General features: G+C 44.4%; 1 protein-coding gene across 3 annotated transcripts in view; it reads left to right on the top strand.

The window, feature by feature from the left end:
- Window positions 1–329: 329 nt before the first annotated feature.
- ABHD6 (abhydrolase domain containing 6, acylglycerol lipase) overlaps window positions 330–20,794 on the top strand; it is a 52,585-nt gene continuing 32,120 nt past the window's right edge. Inside the window, exons 1-2 of one of the 3 annotated variants that reach the window (XM_053599972.1) lie at window positions 330–673; window positions 12,022–12,086. The gene's annotated coding sequence lies outside the window, so the exon portion shown is untranslated. Of the gene's footprint in view, window positions 674–1,059; window positions 1,444–12,021; window positions 12,087–20,794 lie in introns of those variants that run through there. The other 2 variants (XM_053599974.1, XM_053599973.1) reach the window with 2 other exon arrangements.

Genomic DNA, 20,794 nt, shown 5'->3' with positions numbered 1-20,794 from the left:
AAAGCAAGCCAACGGTAGTGTCATAGGATCAAATGAGACGACTGACATTAAGAGGTGTCCCTTTGCTTGCTCGCCAACAAGTGTCTTTCCCTTTCTTTCTCTCTGGGCCCTTTAGGGGGTAACTTTGGTGGGTGCAACGCCTAGCAGCGCCGGGCACACAATAAGTGCCCAGCAAATGAAACAAAGCCCCTAGAATTCTGGGCTCTTACTGCGGAATTGCGACTCCTCGGGTTGGGATGCCCTCCCCCACGCCACACCCCACCAAGAGCCCTTTGGGGCGGAGGCGGGGCCCGGATGATTGACGTCTGCCTCTGGAACACAGTAGGCGCTTGCGCTCTGGCCTTGGCTCTCGGGTGCTTGGAAGAAGGGCCCGGGGTTGTGCAGGATACTAACTTTACCTTCCGAGTTTAAAGCTGTGGGCCCGGGGCGCGGAGGAGCGGGGCATAAGCGCCCCGGAGACCCCAAAACAGAACTAGGCGGCTGGAGACAGTGCGGGAGACCAGGTGCGGGCGGTGCTGCTTTTCTGTCGGAGGATGCCGGCCAGTGCTCTGCGTCTTTAAGGGAGTCGAGAACAGCGAGAGCCGGCGCCGGGAGCCGAGGGCGCTCTGCGGCTGGCAGAGCCGGGGCTGGGGACGGGCGCCGACGGCGGGACCCAGGTAGCTGAGGCGGTCAGGTGAGCAGGGGCGAGGCGGGGCGGGACAAGAGGAATGGGGCGCCCGCAGTAGCTCGGTGACCTACTCCTCCCTCGCTGAGTACGGCAGCCTCGCTTCCCCCCAAGCGACACCCGGGTGAGCAGGAGACCCGGACCTGCACCTCACTTTCTATTCCGTTTTCCCGCGTCGGCGCCAGCCCTCCCTTCCGGTGCCTTGAGGTTCCCGAACTCCGGTACCCTCACTTCCCGGGTCAGGCTGCTAGTCCCCTTAAGCCGGGAGCGAGGGCTGGTCGGGGACCTGCACCCTCCTTCCATTCGGCCTCCCCAGTGCCTGCGCTGTTGCGGGCTTCAGCACCCTCGTTCTCTCACTTCCTGGAGAAGGGCTGCAGTTCGTACTCCCACACTTTACGCTCCTGGTCAGCTTCCCCGCGTCGTCCCCAACGACTGCACACACACACACCCCAGGACCTCCCCCAGCGGCCTTTCAGCTTTCTCCAGCCTGCCCTAGGGCCAGTTCCCATGCGCCCGCTCCTCCAAACCCTGGAGTCAGGATGCTGTCCAGTTGCCCTGACAGCCTGATGCCCGCCGGCCACCCTGCGGTCCCCCGCCTCTGCTGACTCGGGCTTCCGGGCCGCCTTAGAAATGCAGATTGTGTAACGCGGGCTGCGGGGCAGAGCGCGTGCAAGATCTGCACCCCTCAAACCACCAGCAGTGCAGGAGGCCAAGTTGACAGAGTGAGGTTTGGGGAAGAAGGTGCCAGAAGGCCCAGCCAGAGTCTGTGCATTCAGGGAGTAAGTACATTGAGCCCTTTTTGTACCCTAGGAGCTAGCTGATTAAAAAGAACAGGGACTCGGAGGCCAGGATTTGTCTTATTTCTCTCACCTGCTCAGAAATCCCTAATGGCAGGCTCCACCCGGCTGGGAGCTTAAAATAGTTTATAATGAATAATAGCTGATGTAAAATAAGCGAGTACTGGGTGCCAGGTCTTGTTCAAAGCCCCTCAAAGCAATTACCTGCGTACTTCCCCCAACAGTCGTATGAAGTAAATATCACTGCTGTCCCCATTACTCAGACGAGGAATGTGAGGCTTCTGGAGGTGGTCCCTTCTTAGGACACATAGTCTGACCTCAGTGCCCTCACTCTGAACCAATAGGCTTTTTACCCAATTTTAACCAATACATTCTTAAGATTTCTTAATATATTGGTGGCACCTGTGGCTCAAAGGAGTAGGGCGCCGGCCCCATATGCTGGAGGTAGCAGGTTCAAATTCAGCCCCGGCCAAAACTGCAAAAATGTAGAAGTAAGAAAAACTAATAACCTGTATTCTTAGCACCAGTTTATTTTTCTAAAATTAGGCTCACAGATCACCAAAGGACCTTCAGTGCCCTCCTCAGGGAAAGTGAGGCCCAGAGAGAAGAAGGGACTCGGACAAGGCCACACAGCTGGAAAGGGCTAGGGTGCCAGGTCTGGCATGCAAAACAAGTCCTGGGTGGTTAACTGGGTGTTTTCTGGGCTCCCTCTGCCCTGGCTTAGCCCCCTGGAGACCCTGCTTCTTGCCCACTCTGCATCCTGACCACCACCTCCCTTCCTGCTTCCTTTGCTGTAGCCCAGGCCAGTGAACATCCTTCTTTTCCACTTGCTGCCTTTGCTTATGCTGTTTTCTCCTCTAGGAATGCCCTCCCTGGAATCTCTGAAGTCTAAATTTTACCTACCCTGTAGGAGCAGTAGATCCTGCTCAGCTGCTCCCTCCAGGAACACTCCTCTGATTCTCCCCTGCTCCCAAGTGAAAGCTTTTCCTTTCCCTTAGAATCCTATTGCTGGATCCCCCTACTTCACTACCTTTTGGGTGCAGTTGTGCTGGCAGAACCATCCCAAGGCCCCTCTTTACACTCTCTGTCCTGGTGAAGCCCTAAAACAGAGACAAAGGTCCAGGATTTCTGAACCCTGCAACACCAAACCCCCTCACTGAGCTGTAGTCTGATCACAGGGGGAATCGCTCAGCCTTGAACCTAACACTGTAACTGCATGTTTGTTTTTGTTCATAACTCAAAGGATTTCCACCAGAAAATCAGATAGTCTTGGGTCGAGATCTCACCCTTCTTTCTATGTGGCTATGGGCAAGTTACCTTACTTCTCTGAGCCTCAGCTTCTGTTGATAGTACCTGTTTCAGAGGACAGTAGTAATACTTAGGTAAATAATGTATAGGGCTTAGCATATAGTAAACACTCAGAAAGCACCAGCTATTATTAGAAAGTGAGAGATAGTTGACTACTACTTTAAATTACTGGAGAAATATTAAATCATTGATAAAGGGCTCACATTGATTCTACTTAGAGGTGGGCAAGGGGATTTGGGCCAAACAAAAGTAAGCACTTTTGTGCTCAGAAGTGCCTATGAGGCATGCTTCAACTCTAAACTATCTTTTACTTTTGCTCCAGGAGACAGAATTGCCCTTATTTTTTTTTTTTTAAGCTTTTAAAATGTGTGAACTTTAAGTTCTGTGAGAGTCTGCATACCTAGAGTGAACATGGGAATGCAGTTGGTATAATTGGAAATAATTATGAAACTTGATTCAAGAAAAACTTGTCCTTAGAGGTGACCTTGGTTTGCAATGAGTGTTGATTCAGACTTGTCCTGGGGGCAAGTGGTTAAATGAAAGATCACATCTTGGTTTGAAAGAAGAAAAGGCAGTTTGAAGGAAGAGAAAGCAAGAGTGAGTGTTTTATCCCAGTAAATGAGCAGAGCTAGTAGCTAAGAGTAGAAATCAGCTTCACTGTGTCATATTCTTTTTTTTAATTTTTAAATTTTATTTATTTATTTTTTTGAGACAGAGTCTCAGTCTGTTGCCCAAGCTAGAGTGCCATATGTCATAGCTCACAGCAACCTCAAACTCTCAGGCTCAAGTGATCCTCCTGCTTCAGCCTCATGAGTAGCTTGGGACTATAGGTGCCCAACTCGACACCTGGCTAGTTTTTCTATTTTTTTTAGTTTTTCTATTTTTAGTAAGAGACAGGGTCTTGCTTTGTTCAGGGTGGTCTTGAATTCCTGAACTCAAGCAATCCACCCATCTCAGCTTCCCAGAGTGCTATGATTACAGGTGTGAGCCACTGTGCCTGGCCCATTTTTTAGAGATGGGATTTTACCATGTTGTCCAGGCTGCCCTCAGCCACCTGAGAGCAGCTGGGACTATAGGTGCATGCCACTCCACCTAGCGCATGGTATCTTATTCTTCATCAAACTCCTGGTGATTTTGGTGACTAGCTCAATTATTACCATGATGAGTCTTCAAAAGAAAAGGGCAGGGATGTCCCCTTCAAAACTCAGTGTTTAGGCTCGGCGCCTATGGCTGACGTGGCTAAGGCACCAGCCACATACACCTGAGCTGGTGGGTTCAAATCCAGCCCTGGCCCGCCAAACAACAATGATGGCTGCAACCAAAAAATAGCTGGGCTTTGTGGTGGGCACCTGTAGTCCCAGCTACTTGGGAGGCAGAGGCAGGAGAATCGCTTGAGCCCAGGAGTTGGAGGTTGCTATGAACTATGATGCCACAGCACTCTACCCAGGGTGACAACTTGAGGCTCTGTCTCAAAAAAAAAAAACAAAAAAACCTAAAACAGTGTTTAGAATATGCTAGGAAGCTAGTCCTCCAAGCTGAAAAATTATATTAAAATTTCTCCTAATTGAGTCTTAATTTGAGTAAGTTAAGATTCCATTTGATAATTTAAAGACCATTGAGTTTAGCTATCTTAAGATAAATTTTGTAAATTTCACAGTTCTACAGAATTTAGCAGACTTTTTAAAATTTCTGTAACCCTGGAGAGACAAAACATTCTCTGAGTTTTCCAGTACAGTGGCCACTAGCTTCATGTGGTATTTAAATTTAAATTAATTAAAATAAAATTCACTTTTTCACCTTTCAGGGGCTCAATAGGCACATTGGCCAGTGGCCACTATATTGGGCAGAGCAGATAGAGAACATTTCTACCTTTGCAGAAAGTGCTTTGGGACAGCGCTGTTTAGATCAATAAGGCCATGGGACAGTGGCTTGATGATGGGTTTAAATGCCATTCTTTCTGGCAAGTCATCTGTGTGCTCCACTTCTGGCCCAGAAATGGAGAGGGCAGAAGATGTTCCATTGTCAAGAATCAGAAGTTAATAAGTCCCCTTAGCCTCATTTTTGGCTGCCTGACTGACTGGCTTTTCACGAGTCAGAGGATGGGGGAGAGAACAGAATCAAACTCACTTTCATGACCGTGCTTCTCCACCCTCCCTGTGGGTTACAACCACCTTGGGAACTTAAAAAAAAAATGCTTGAGCTGTGCTGATCAGACCAACTGAATCTGCATCCCTAGGGGTGAGGCCCAGGAAATTTTGTTTTATTTTGTTTTTTAAGTTCCCTAAGGAATTCTAATGTGCAGCCAGAGTTGAGAACAACTGCCATCAAGACAGTGACCTTAAACAAGCATACCTGAAGATGGTGTTTCTGATAGTTTTAGTGCATAGCTAAAAATGTTCCTCACTAATTTACTGCAAGGGTTTGAGTTGAGTGGGCTTACTTCATCTAGAAGACTTTTCAGACAGGGACAACTTTGTCCCCCAGGGGACATTTGTCCAGTATCTGGAGATATTTTTGGTTGTCACAACTTGTGGGTAGCATCCAGTGGTGGAGGCCAGGGGCACTGCTAAACATTCTGCAGTGCACGGGGCAGCCCAATAGCAAAGAATTATATGGGCCCCAAGGTCACTCGTGCCACAGTTGAGAAGTTCTGTTTCGGACATGATTTGCACAGCATTCAAGTCCTTTCTGACCTTAGATGTAGTTGCTTCTTCAAAGGAAGATCAGGGTATTCTCCTAAACCAGACCCTCAGAAACCCTCTTGATCATATTCAAGTTTTCCAATCCTAGAGGCCACGTAGGGTGTTGCTGCCTGTGTTTGGATGCACTTGGGGTTTGTCACAGGTTTCTGTATTGCTCTCTGGTGCTGCGCCAAGGAAACTGCTGATTCAGTGGGGAAGTAGTGTGCAGAAGTTTATACACTGCTGCAGTTTGAAATCCTCTTCTTGTTAAGTAATTACCTAAAGTAATAGCAGTCTTTGCTTTTAGGTATTTTTTCCAGAAGCTCTGGCTGTTTGGCTGTTGGCATTGAGCATTTGCCTTGTGATATACCCAGAAAAGGAGTCAAACCTTACATGTGATAAAGTTTGGAAACTGAGCTATGGGCTGCGAGTTTGAAGATGGCAATGCAGATCCTGCCCACAGACTTCTCAAGCATCTGAATGGACCTGAATGGTGCCAGTGCAGGGTGATGGAAGTCTGGCAGGACTGCCTAACTCTGCCTGGGAATCAGCAAGAGCTTAGCTGTGCCGTGTGAGCACTTAGTGTCCCTAGTCACTGCTTTGAGTTCCTTGCATCATCTCATTTCATCCCCACACTGACATTCTAAGATAGAGTAACTTGCCACCGTATCTCATCAGTGGCAGAGCAGAGATTTAACCCCAGGTATTGAATTGCAAAACTGAACCCTCAGGAAGCATTTGCAGATAGGGAGAATGCTTTAATAGCTAAGACTTGTAGGATGAGCTGGAGCTCACTAAGCAAAAGGGAGACTCGGTATGCCCAGGAGAGGAGAGCATGTGTCCAAAGCCCTGGAGGTGTAGAGGAGCATGATATATCTGAGGATTGCAGTTCATTCTAGGAAAGATAAGGTGCTGGTGACGGAGAGTGACAAAAGAAGACACTTGAGATATGGGCAGGCATCAAATCCTATGTGGTCTTTCACATCATGCTGAGGGCCACTGTGAGCCACTGGTGGTTAGGGGAAGAGGAAGAAATAGCTGTGTAACATTGGGCAGCTTGCTTAACCTCTCTGGAATCCAGCTGCCCAGCTCAACTAGAGCCTCTAACATTATACTGCTCTGATGAGGAATGTTCATTTAGTTGGTGGCCATACTGGTTGGAGTGAAGGAATGTCCTGTGTTAACACTGGTAGGCAACCTAAGGCTGCGTGGTGGCTGTGGGGACTCTTTCTTCTCAGTCTGAGCAGTTGTTCTATTTTGACTTTCCAGCTTATCATTTGGGATTTACCAAGTGCCCACGGGGGTCAAAGGATGGTGGGTGCCAGGGACTATAACAGATATAAAGATGTGGTCCAACTTGTCTTTGAGAAGCTTGCAGGTTAGTGAAGAGTACAGCAGTCCTCTCCTCACAAGGAACAAATCCCAAATGCCATCAGAGAGGAAAGATTTTTTAAAAAATGTCTGATTAAATAAAGATATGTACCGCTAGGCCAGACTGTTTGCCTTTGTAAGGAAAAGTCTAACTTGTAGCTATGTCCCTCCTATAAGAAGTGTGCCATATACCCACATATTGTCCCCCCTGGGATGGGACCCACTGACCCTCCCTCCCTCACATCCTCCTCCTCGGATTCAATTGGATTTTTCTCCAATGTGAGCGTGTTATTAATCTATAAGTTTCAAATTAGTATTGAGTACATGTGATGCCTGTCTTTCCATTCTTGTGATATTTCACTCAGGAGAGTGTTCTCCAAATCCATCCAAGTTGTAATAAAGGACACACAATCTCCCATCTTCTTATGGCTGAATAGTATTCCAAGGTATACATATACCAAAGTTTATTCATCCATTCATTTTTTTGAAGGGCACTTAGGTTTCTACATCATTGCTATTGTAAATTGGGCTGCTAAGCTGCCAGAAAGATTTTTTTTTTTTTTGCGCAGTTTTTGGCCAGGGCTGGGTTTGAACCTGCCACCTCTGGCATATGGGACCAACACTCTACCCCTTTGAGCCACAGGCGCCGCCTGCCAGAAAGATTTTTAAATGGAAGATGGGATAGGCAAAGAGGGTCTTTTAGGTAGAGAAAGAGGGGAAACTGGAAAAAAACAGAAAGCTAGTGCAGGTACAGTCATGAAAGAGTCAGATTATTAGCTGATCTGCTATCTGATTGCTCACAATCCCGATGTTATGGATAGGAAGCAGAAGCTATCATAACAGGAAATTATTCATTAATGGACTTGAACAAAATTAGATCCCAGTCTATCATCCCTTCCTCTGTTTCCAACGCTAGTCGCCAGCTGGTTCCAGAGACATCCCTATTCTGTTCATTGGTCTCCTAGGTCATTGATGTTTTATTAATACAAGATAAACAGTGAAAATAAAATTGCAACTCTTGCAAGAGAATTAAAATTTCATGAAATCAAAGTGGACTGTTTGAATGACCTGGCAATTATAGTGTCTGGCAATGTGAGACTTGTCAACAAAGGATGATGAGAAGGGATGAGCACTCCTTTAGGGGAGAGACTTGGAAATCAAACAATTGAAAGGACCTTGAGAAATCAATGAATCAATGAAGCCATATCATATTTTTGCAAAAATGGCCCCTGTCGTAACACTGTGATGACCAGAGGTGAAGTAGAAAGACTAACTGTACCATAAAACAATCTACATGAGATGTATTCTTTATCCTAAGAATTAGCCCAGGGTTGAGGTTACAACCTAAATTTTGTTTAGTATTTACTATTGCTTTTCTTTTTTATTTTATTTTTATTTATTTATTTTTTTTGTAGAGACAGAGTCTCACGTTATGGCCCTCGGTAGAGTGCCGTGGCCTCACACAGCTCACAGCAACCTCCAACTCCTGGACTTAAGCGATTCTCTTGCCTCAGCCTCCCGAGTAGCTGGGACTACAGGCGCCTGCCACAACGCCCAGCTATTTTTTTTTTTGGTTGCAGTTTGGCCGGGGCCGGGTTTGAACCCGCCACCCTTGGTATATGGGGCTGGCGCCCTACCGACTGAGCCACAGGCGCCGCCCACTATTGCTTTTCAAATACACAGATTTGATTTTTGTTTTGTTTGTTTAGAAAAGGTCCAAACAAAACTGTATTTTACTCTTTAAACTATGAAATTTTGAATGTGGCTTCACTACACATTCCTTTTCCTGGTGCGTTTTCGTGAGTTACTGAAATCTCTGGGGAAAAGATTCTGGCTGGAAAGAAGGTGGGGATTAGCTCAAGAAGGGCCCTAAATGCTTGACCTTGTGTTGAGAGCCCCAATTATTGTCCTGTTAAAACCTGCCAGCTATTTGTTAATGGGGCTCCTTTTAATATAATATCAGCTTTGTTCCTGCATCAAAAGTACCTAGACTAACTTCACCTCCTTTAGAAGTGACAACACCCTCTTTAATCTTGCTTTTCCTTTTACTTAGGAGTACAAGTTTGGGCCACAGGGAAACGTGTTTGGGTGCTAAGGTTCTGTTTTTCCCCTCTTGCTGTAACATACCAAGAGAGGACTATTTTAATTCCTTTCAGTCGTGTGGAAAATAGTCACTTAAAGGATGCCCTTTCTAGCACTTTACCTTTATACAGATGTGACAGTGGTCTGGAAGAACTGCCTAACTGCCTGGGAGTCAGGCAAGAGGTTAGCTGTGCAGTGTGAGCACTTGGTGTCCTGCAGTCACTGCTTTAAATAGTTTCTTTGCATCACCTCGCTGATGACAGCACTTGTGTTTACACTAATTCAGAGAGAAGTGTGTAAATAAAAACTTGTTGTGTGCTCTGCTAAAGCCTGTAGACTTTGAGCTTGTTGGAGGTAAAGGCTCAGGTAGATTTTGGCTTCTGTTTTATCCAGCAGGAAACTGACTGGCTTGTATTTCTGTAGGGTTGTCTTGTTTTAAACATGAATGCAAGCAGGTGGTTGTTTCAGACTATGGCCACAGCTCACATCTTGACCCAAGAGGCTGATGTTTTCCAGGTGTTGGGCTCAGTCAGGGCCTGTGTGCTTTGCCACTTGGCAAATATTACTTTTGAAAAGCTATGCTCAAGCTTACCTCCTACCTTCCTGCTGAGCATACAACTGACCTCCCCTGCTGTCACTTATCAGGGAATTGAGTAGCAGGACTTTATGGTTCTCTCTGATGCTTCCCCTACAGCACCAGTCTGGCTGGGCTGAATTCTCCTGCCCACAGGGCAGCTCAGGTGGCAGAAGCAGGGAGGGGCTGTGGGCTGGGCTGGTTCTTGACCAAGAATCCTCCCTGGGAAACCAGTTGCTAGTGCTTTGGTACAAAGTAGGAGAGAGTGAACCCTCTAATCTGCACCTCTCCCTGAACTACAAAGGAGATAAGAATTTATGGCTTATGAGTGGTCCTGTGGTTCTGGGATGGAATGATAAGAATGTTTATCATTTAAAAAAATTTAATTCTTATCACATTCTATAGCAGGGGGCTGGACTTTGAGCCTTAAGGACTGAAGTTTTTGCCAACCCGGCTTAACCTTTGGATAGTCACATAGATCGTTGTCTCCCAATCACGGAATGTTAATATAGCAGGCAGCTAGGTGACGGGGCTGGTGTGTGCAGATATAGGGATTTTCATCCTGACAGCATCCACCATATTTCTTCCCTCATCAGCAGAGACAGTTAAGGTTTGGTTGCTGTCTCTAATGGGCCTTTTGAATTAGTAGAGTCCAGAAGTAAAGAACTCAGTAGATCTTACTGTGATAATGAAAATGTTCCCTGTTTCTGTCATCTAATGTGATAGCCACAGGCTACATGTGGCTGTGGAGCACTTGAAATGTGAATGTGGCTGAGGAATTGAATTTTAAATTGTATTTAATTTTACTTAATACACATTTAAATAGCCACGCATGTGGCTTGTGGCTACTACATTGGACACTATAAGATAGATCATTTTATTTGAGTGTATATAGTAGTTTTTAATTCATTAAGTAGAAAAAACTGTATAAATGCACATGGCAACAATTCAAAAGGTATAGAAGGTATCAGTGAAAAGCCTGCCTCTCATCTCTGTCCTTGGCCCCCCAGTTCCAATAATGGCCCCCCATTATTACCAATTTCTTGTGTATCTATCCAGAAATATTTTACACACATATAAACATAACATATATATTCTGTCTCTCTTCTTTTAATATTGGAGGTGTTTATCCACTGTTTTCTATTCCATGCTTAATGTATCTTGGGCGTTGTTACCCATAGGGATAAATAGGATTGTCTAATTATTTTAATACCATATATCTAACTTTCATTTGTATTTAATGGCTATATATAATATTCCTTTGTAAAGCTGTCCTTCTTTACTTAGCAGGCCCCCTATAAGTGAGCACTTAAATTATTTCCCCTCTCTTGCCCTTATAAATTATATTGTAATAACCTTATATAAATATATTTTTATTCATCTTCTGTTACAAACAGATAAATTACTAAAAGAAGAAAAGATCGTTAGGGCAAGGGTATGTGCATTTTGCATTGCCACAGATTGTGCTAAATTGCTATCTGTAGAGTTTGTTGATGGGAATGTAAATTGGTGCATTATATGAGAGCATCTATTTCTCCATCATCTTGGCAACACAATCTGTCACTAAACTTTTTGTTCTTTTCCAGTATGATAAGTAAAGATTACTGTTACCCTGTAGGTTTAATTTGTGTGTCCTTTATTGTAAATGAGATTGAGCATCATTTTATATGTTTGTCATTTGTGTTTCCTTTCTGGTAAATTATCTGCTTAGATCATTTTCTTATTTTTCTATTAGATTTTGTTTTTGTTGTTTTTCCTGATATGTAGGAACCCTTTATACACTAAGGGGTACATAATTAGTCTGTCGCCTCTAATATGTACTAACAAATTTCAATCTTGTTTATGATATCTCTTTCCATCTGGACATTTTAAAATATTTTATGCAATTAGTATTCTCACTGTAGCCTCTGGATTCTATATCTAACTTAGAGAGCCCTTCCCCATGGAGATATTTTAAAACGGAGTTCTCATATTTCCTTCTATAAATGTCATGGTTTTGTTTTTTGTGTTTAACTCTTTGGTCCATCTGACAATTCAGGGGCCTCACTGATACCATTTCCTTTGCCCGGCTGCCATTACCCCTGCTTCCGCCCCTCCCAGTTTTTGAGTGAGGCAGCCCTTTTGCTGTCATCTTAGCAGCAGTATTATCCTCAGTTGCCCATTGGTGACTGTCTTTCTTCCCTTACTTTCTGAATACAATGTTTAGGTCAAGCCCAAACCCAGGTGGAGAAGCAGAGCTTTAACTGTTACGCGGCACATTCTATGTTGAAGAAATCACTAGATTTCTTCTCTGATCTCCTTCAACCCTTCCAAGGCCTGGCTCATTATCTGCGATTCCCTGCCCTTTGTGCACATTTGCTTAATTGGGGGAGGCAACCTGAACAAGAGGCACACTATAAAGCCATGGTATATTTGTACTTTGCCTGTGCTCAGGAGGAGGGTGCCCCACCTCCGCGAAGCCAGCAATTTGACCAGCTGTTAGCACTTCACTCATATTCCCTAGTGTGATTTAATGCTTTGTCATTTTATTTCTTGTGATTCCAGAATCTCATTTTCAGCTTCTGCCAGAGCTGATAGCAGTTGGGAAAGAAGGCTGTGCTCTTTAAAGAGTGAGTATGGATTTTTAACGCTACAGATTACCCCCTGAAAAGACAGCTCTTAATGAGCCTGGGACTGCTGCTGTCATCTCCACTCTCCCTTCCACTCTTCTGTTGGTGGGTGATTCTCTAGTTCAGTAGGTCAGATGGGAAGGGATTGGACACCTGAGGGTTTCAAAGCTCTGATACATACCCAAAAAGCCCCCTAAAAATAGTTCTCGAAGACTATGCCAGGGGCAGGACCCTAAATTTGAAGGGTGTCTAGAAGGCATGGGCCTATGGGACAGTGATGCTTTCCTGGGGAATGTGACACTTGGACCGATCTCGAAGGCAGAGAAGTGTTCATCAGGCAGCCAAGTGTGGGAGTGTTTCACACTGAGGGGAAGCAGGATGGAAGGCAGGAGGCTGTGTAGGGCTTGCATGGGGACAGGTTATTTGGGTTGTAGGCAAAGATGTGGGAGTCAGGGCTAGGAAGCTGAGTTGGGACCATGTTGGGTGGTCAGAGTTCATGTTTTATCTGGTGGACAGTAGACTGGCAGCCTGGTGTAAATTAAGAAGATTCCTCTGACAGCTGGGGGTGGAAAGACTGGGGTGTGAAAGAGCAACCTTTACAGAAACGAGAAGAGGAGGACAGGAGGACCTGGATCCAGTCTGGTGGCTGAGGGCTGTGGTCTGATTCACAAAAATCTAGCACCTGGTGCGAACTTCCCACCCTATACTCATAGTAAATGCTAAACTAAAATGGTCTAAGGCAGTGGTTCTCAACCTGTGGGTCACAACCCATAGGAACTGTATTAAAGGGTTGTGGCATTAGGAAGGTTGAGAACCACTGGTCTAAGGGATTGGTTGTAAGAAGCTTTCAGGAATGTAAACCCGCTAAAGCTATACTGGCTAGTGTGATAGCTCCTAGCAATTGTCAAACATGGTGCCACTGAAGAACTGAGTTTTGAATTTTCTTTAGGTTTAATTAATTTAAATTGCTGTGTTTTGGGCAGCACAGTCTGTCTAGGCTTGGACAAGTGCTTGAACTGCAGTGCTGGTCCCTCTCTACGTTTGTATAACAGGAGTAGTGAGTGAGCAAGAAGGAAAGTGAACGAAAGATGCTTTGGTGTCTAGGAAGCCCGACTAATTTTGGTTACTGTCAGCAGGAACTAGTCAGTCAGGAGAAGTGAGGAGAGATGTATCTGGGGCATTGTAGGAACTTTGGGATTATAGGGGTGGTCAAGCAGCCTTTTGAGAAAGCCTGGAACGAGGGCCTGTTAGCTATGTTGACTTTCAAATTCCCTACAGGAGGGAGTGGTGGAGAATGTAGGTAAGGAGAAAGTAAGAAGAGCATCATGGAAATGTCCGGGAGGAAGAGTGGAGAGAGCATTATGGGAATATCCAGGAGAGAGACTGAGGGGAGCATCCTGGGACAGGGGGCTGGGCCGTGCTTGTGTTGATGACTCACAAGCTTAACCCACTGTCTTGGGTTTGAGCATGACTTTTCTCTGTGATAGAGAAGATACATATGACAAGGAGTTAGAATGGCCTATGTCTCAAATTACTGTGTCTCATCCATCCTGGGGCCTCCACACAAGGGAGTATTTTCTTCTTTGTGTCATTTTTAGCTGTTAATCATTATTGAGTTTCAAGGAATCAGTTTCTCTTTATAGGAACCTGGTTTCAGAGATCAGTAAAGGTTAGATGCAACACTGTTTAACAGCTGGGGTCTTACACTCAGATTTCCAAAACATGGTATTTTCCTAGGGGAAAACATCGTGAGAAGAATTTTTATATTGCAGAATTGAAGAAAAAATTGTAAGCATTACTGGATAGTTTTAAAAATGTACCAGCAGTAATAAGGTTAACAAGCCAACTGGTAACTTGTAAAGTTGTTAACATGTTGCTTGCTGTTAAAACAGTTCCAACGAAGTATAAAGAATGTCAGTGGGACATTGAACCCTGTGCCTGGTATATAACTGATGCACAGTGACTGTCTGATACAGAAAGCATGGAGAAAAGGCAAAGGCAGCAAGAACCAGGGAGACCTACAGGATGGGGCTGAACTCAGGTCATACCATTCACTAACCAGGTGACCTTGAGGGTGTTAATGTATTTAAGCCTTGGTTTTTCCATTTTTATATAAGGGAAATGCTTCTTCATCATATAGTGAGAGGTAAAGTTATAGGACGTATATGAACCATCTACATGGAGCCTGATGTAGAGAAGTTACCTAATAGATAGAAGCCATTGCTCTTATGTCTTTCGCCATGGTGAGCGATTGCTGTTGCTGTTGTTGTGATAATCATTATTATTTTGGAAGGACTAGGACTTGTTTGATAGTCAAATTTGATGGACTATAGATAGATGTCCAGAGAAAGGCAGTATTCTATGACAATGTTTTACATTGTTTATTCTTAAATTTTGCTTTATACTCCAAAGGTTCAGGTATTAATCTTAAGATCCCCAGATGTCAGAATCAGTAGGAACATTAAAAGAGAATTGTGAAATGTGCCTTACCGCCAACCCCAGATTAAACTCCATTTCCCTGTGCAGTGTTTACCTGCATCCACTGATGTCTATCTCATTAATCCTTACCCCTCTGTTCATAAATACAGGCCCCCAAGTGCGCAACGTGGCTGTTCACAGGAGGCAGAAGAGTCCGAGTCTGGGCTGTGAGGTCTGCCCTCCTTCCTGACGTGACCTGCTTCATGTTGTGCTGCAGGGACGTTGGCACCACTGCCTCTAACCCAGGGGTGCCTCCTTTCCCATGAGATATATATAAAATGAGTGTATTTTTTCTCTTTCAATTTATTCAACCAGATGATCAATATTATCAAGCACTGAGTCTTTTCCAGGTAATGTGTTAGATGCTGGGAAATATGACAGGGAACAAGATAACTGTGGAGGCAAGCCAAATCCTACTCTTCAATTGCCTGGCATAATTTCAGAAATTTGTAACACACCAGAGTAGGAAAGAACAGAATAGATGATGTGATTGAATATTCTCACTTGATAGATGAGGAAACCAAAGTCTCACAGCTGGTGTGTGCAAGAGCGGGTTAAAGAGAGCCACCTGGACACCCCACCCCCATGGCCTGAATTTGCCTCTTAGGGGCAGCCATCATACTACCATCATAATTTTTACCAGAACCACATATTACCTGCTTCATATTTTTCTTTCGATTGATTCCTTCTAACTTGAATTTATTTTTAAAATTATTTTGCTTCCCTACCATAAATTAAATGTATTCACTTAAATAAAAAGAAACAATGTTATTAGCTAGCAGGATACTGTTGCTTGCAGGAGGCCCAAGGGGTTAGAGAGCTGATCAAGGCCATCACACTGAGAGTTCCTCTTTGACAAAAAGGATTGAAAAGAGGTGACTTTTTCAGGGATGAATGTGTAAGTTGAAAAAAAAAGAAAGGAGGTGACTTTTTTAGTATGTATGTCAGTGTTATCTAATGCTGTGTACCCCCTGAGGCATTATTAGTAGTCTCCTACTGGTTAAAGTCATCTTGCAAACTACTAGATGTATGGGCCTTCTACTTTGGGAAGCCCCATGTTAGACCTGTTAGTTGATTTTTTAATTTTTGGTCTCTGGTGGTTCCTGGCTCACAAGGCTTCAGTTTTTTTGTCTCTAGCCTCCCCCCAGGGTATGCAGAGTATTCTATAAATAAACAGAAGGGCAAGGGAGCTGCCTTTTTAAAGGAAAGCTGGGGCTAAGGCAAGTCCTTTGTGAAATGAAGGATGATGCCAAGATAGGAATAATTGCCAGTTCTTTGTCTGTGTAGAAACTCAGAAAGCATTGATGCTTCTTCAACTAGGACCTGGCTTTATTTGACCTTGTTGGGGAAAGTGTGCAGGGCTCTCTGTAATGTGCCCAAGCCTTACTAAATTGATCATATTCTTCAACAGTTCCTTATGAAAACTTTATTCTGACATTAAATGGGAAATAGAACCAGAGGAAACCTTCCCTGAAACTGACTGTGGCATGGGTTTTTTTTTTTTTTTTGCAGTTTATGGCCGGGGCTGGGTTTGAACCTGCCACCTCTGGCATATGGGGCCAGTATCCCACTCCTTTGAGCCACAGGCGCTGCCCCAGGCATGAGGGTTTTTTATGATCACACCTTCACCTCAGGGCTACCATCTATAAGGTCAGAGATTATGATATTTGTGGCTCCAGGCACAACATGTTATAATTCCTAATCTAAAGGACCGTCATGTGATTAACTTTCTGGCACTCAAGGATCAGAATTCACAGTGGCCCTCAGTAGTATTTTTGTTTTTTGTATTTTTAAGAACAAGCGACACAGGGAAAGTTCATCATAGAGCAATACTCTTTCATGTTTTTAAGATTCATCCACACTACTACCTAAATCATCCACACTACTACCTACCTTCCTTCCTTCCTTCCATCTTTCTCTCCCTCCTTCCCTTCTGAAACAAGATCTCGCTGTCTCACCAAGGCTAGAGTGCAGTGGCATCATCAGAGCTCACAGCAACCTCAAACTGCTCCTGGGCTCAAGTGATTATTCTGCCTCAGCCTCCTGAGTATCTGGAACTACAGATAACATGCCATGATGCCTGGATAATTTTTCTATTTTTTTGTTTTCTTGTAGGACGGGGTCTCACTCTTGCTCAGGCTAATCTTAAACTCCTGACTTCAAGCAATCCTCCTGTCTCAGCCTCCCAAACTGCTAAAATTACAGGGGTCTCACTCTTGGCTCAGGCTGGTCTCGAACTCCTGATCTCGAAAGATACTCCTGCCTCAGTCTCCCAAAGTGTAAAATTACAGGCAGGAGCCACCAAACCTGGCCTTTGAGCAGTTAAGTCTTCTTGAAGCTTCTTCCCATCTTTTATCAACTCATGATCTATGATGTTCAAAAATATTTGTACAAATTCTTCTCACTCTGTGATTAATTTGCTTACCCTTTGATGCTGAGGCCTTTTAGCAGAGTACATTGTACCCAGCATTAAATAGGTGACACTCTCTCCAGGGAGTTTTGTAATTACTGAAAGAGGGAAAATGTCAGGTCTCTTACAAAATAATTGGCAAGGGTTGTCTCTAAAAGAAATTAAACAGAATCGAGTCCACTTTGTAACTTTGCTTTTCAGTAATTCATTTATTTATGCCTTATTTGCATCCTGTGCTACACTAAGCACTGAAAAACAACTCACGATTGTCCCTACCCTCAAGGAGTTCTGGTTCTAGAAGGAGAAACAGGCCAGTGATTTAAGAGTGCTGGGAAAACTGCTTACCTTGACTAAGAAACTGAGAAGGCAGATAAGTAGGAAACGAAGGCAGTGCTTATGCCCTGGCAAGGTGGCAGCTTTCATCACTGTAGACTCAGGACTGTACCCAGACAGAGTGTATGTGTGTGTATAACTGAAAAGAATCATTTGATCCACCTATCTGTCTTCTGTGTATCTGTCTCTTCCTCCGGAATGTGAGGGGTTGTTTGGCCCAACCTCTTAGAGAGATGGGGCATTCAACATCTTCATGGAGAAATTAGGGATGATAAGTGTAGGTGTCTGACAGCGAAAAGGTTACAGGGTTTGAGGGAAGGCCTTTTGAAAAATGTATTACACAAACTAGAGCTTGGCAGGTGGCACCTGTGGCTCAGAGGAGTAGGGTGCTGGCCCCATTTACTGGAGGTGGTGGGTTCAAACCCGACCTCTGGCAAAAACTGCAAAAAAAAAAAAAAAGTAATAATAATAATAAATAAATAAATAAAAACTAGAGCTTGGTGCAAAGGGGTTGGTTGAATCCAAGTCAGAAACCTGTTTCGTAATTCTGACATTACCAGATGGGTGACCTTGGGCAAGTTACTTAACTTTGGCTGGGCTTGGTGGCTCATGCTTGTAATCCTAGCACTCCCAGAAGCCAAGTCAGGAGGATTGCTTGAGGGCAGGAATTGGTAAGCAGCCTGAGCAAGAGCAAGACTATCTCTCTACAAAAAATAGAAAACTTAGACAGCCATGGTGCCAGCTACCTAGGAGGCTGATGCAGGAGGGTCACTTGAGCCCAGGAGTTTGAGGTTACTGTGAACTATGGTGATACCACTGCACTCCACCCTGGGTAACAGAGTGAGATACTGTCTTCAAAAAAAAAAAAAATTATTTAATTCTTTAAGCCTTAGTTTCCTCAATCTATAAAATGGGGGGAAAACACCCAGATCTAGCCTATTTGACAGGGTTGATGTACCATATCAAGCGTCAGCAAATTATAGCCTGTGGATCAAATGGGGCCTTACAGCCTATTTTTTGGTAAAGTTTTACTGGAACACAGTTACACCTATTCATTATATGTTGTCTGCGGCTGCTTTCTTAATATAGTAGCAGATTGAGTAGTCGGGACAGAGACTCTGTGGGCCACAGTACTAAAATACTTGTCATGTGGCCCTTTGCAAAAAAGTTTGCTGACCCTTGTACCTAATAGTTATGAGGGGCAGGGCATGGTGGCTCACGCTTATAATCCCAGCACTCTGGGAGGCCAAGGCAGGTGTCCACATCCCAACTAAAAGTAGAAGAAAACCTTGCTGGGCGTGGTGGACTAATGCCTGTAGTCCCAGCTACTCAGGAGACTGAGGCAGGAGGATCACTTGTGCCCAGGAGTTTGAGGTTGCTGTGAGCTATGATGATGCCGCGGCACTCTACCCAGGATGACAGAATGAGGCTCTGTCTCAAAAAAAAAAAAAAAGGTTCTGAGGTCATGCTGTACTATCATTGATTTTTTTAAAACTGAATTACATATCAGTTAATAGAGTTATATGGAGAGATCTCTGCAGTTCATAGGAAATATAAGGAAAGCCATAGTTTGTTAGCCATTAATGCTTTTCCTTGAAGAAATCTATTTTATGTTTGGCTAATCCTGCACAGGTGGCTGGGAAGCAAGGCAGAGGGCCGCACTGGCTTTGAGGTCTTTGGCAGCTGTTTTGTGTATCAAGGAGGAGGATAGGACTTAAAATATTTTTCATTCTGTGCTAGAATGAACCATTTTGTAAACTCATCAGACAGGACAGGGTGGGGCTTCTGGTTCAGCCAGGCTTTCTAGGCACCTATTATGTATCAGGTCCTAGTATTAGTGTTGTGGACACCAAGTCTCTGCCTGCATGGAGCTCACATTCTAGCCTTCAGATGTGTCTGTTAAGTCTTTGAAAAGACATCAGACAGTAAACTGCAGACTACCTTTTTTGACATATTCTCCCCACTTTTTATTGTGTATTATTTCTGAATAGGTTGTACATGTACACAGTAAATAACTTAAAAGATTTTACAGTGAAAAATCCTGACACCTAGCTTTTAATTCCCTACCTTAGGTGCAATCCTAGTTACCAGTTTCTTTCTTTCTTTCTTTCTTTTTTGAGATAGAGTCTTACTCTGTCACCCCAGGGTAGAATGCTGTGACGTCATAGTTCACAGCAACCTCAAACTCTTAGGCTCAAGAGATCCTCTCGCCTTAGCCTCCTGAGTAGCTGGAACTATAGGCACCCACCACAATGCCCAGCTAGTTTTATTTTTGTTTTTTTTTGTCAATTTTTTTATAGAGACCGGGCCTCTCCTGGCTATTTTTAGAGACCAGGTCTCCCTCTTGCTTAGGCTGGTCTTGAACTCCTGAGCTCAGGCTATCCACCCTCCTTAGCCTCCCAAAGGGCTAGGATTATAGGCGTGAGCCGTCATGCCCAGCCCTGTTACCAATTTCTTATATACCCTTCCAGTGGTGTTCTAAATGTATACAAGCATTTATATCTATATATATATTTTTTTCACTCTTTAAGTTTCTCTATCCTTTCTAACATTTTTATTTTTAAAAATTGCAAGCCTATAGAAAAGTTGAAAGGATAGGGGGCAGTGTCTGTGGCTCAAAGGAGTAGGGCGCTGGCCCTTAAGCCGGAAGTGGCGGGTTCAAACCTAGCCCTGGCCAAAAACTGCAAAAAAAAAATTGAAAGAAAAGATAATACTATGTAACCTTCGCTTGGAAGGTGGTTACCATTGTACCATATTTGCTTTATTTCTCTCTCCTCCCAACCCCCCCCCCACATATACACACACATTATTTTTTCTCTCTTTTTTTGGGGGGGACAGAGTCTCATTATGTCACCCTCGGTAGAGTGCCATGACATCCTAGCTCACAGCAACCTCAAACTCTTGGGGCTTAAGCGATTCTCTTGCTTCAGCCTCCCAAATAGCTGGGACTACAGGCGCCTGCCACAACATCTGGCTATTTTTTTGTTGTAGTTGTTGTTGTTTAGCAGGCCCAAGTCAGGTTTGAACCTGCCAGCCTCTGTGTATGTGGCCAGCATCCTAACCACTGAGCACAGGTGCCAAGCCTCTTTTCAAGTTTTAGAAGTGAGTAGCAGATACCATTATAGTTCACCCCTTAAAACTTTAGCAGGTATTGGGTGGCGCCTGTGGCTCAAGGAGTAGGGTGCCAGTCCCATATGCCGGAGGTGGCGGGTTCAAACCCAGCCCTGGCCAAAAACCAAAAAAAAAACTTTCGCAGGTACTCCTAACAAGAAGGATATTCTCATAATTTCATCATCCCACTCAAGAATTGTATCACTGGGCTGCACCTGTGGCTCAGTGGATGAAGTGCCAGCTCCATGTACCAAAGGTGGCGGGTTCGGGCCTGGCCAAAATGCAACAACAAAAAAATGGCTGGGCGTTGTGGCAGGTGTCTATGGTCCCAGCTACTTGGGAGGCTGAGGCAGGAGAGTCACCTAAGCCCAGGAGT

The sequence above is a fragment of the Nycticebus coucang genome, chromosome 8 (genome assembly GCF_027406575.1).
Source record: "Nycticebus coucang isolate mNycCou1 chromosome 8, mNycCou1.pri, whole genome shotgun sequence".
In the NCBI taxonomy this organism is placed as follows: domain Eukaryota; kingdom Metazoa; phylum Chordata; class Mammalia; order Primates; family Lorisidae; genus Nycticebus; species Nycticebus coucang.
Note: the sequence above shows the minus strand (reverse complement) of the source record. Positions and strands in the feature narration are given on the sequence as shown.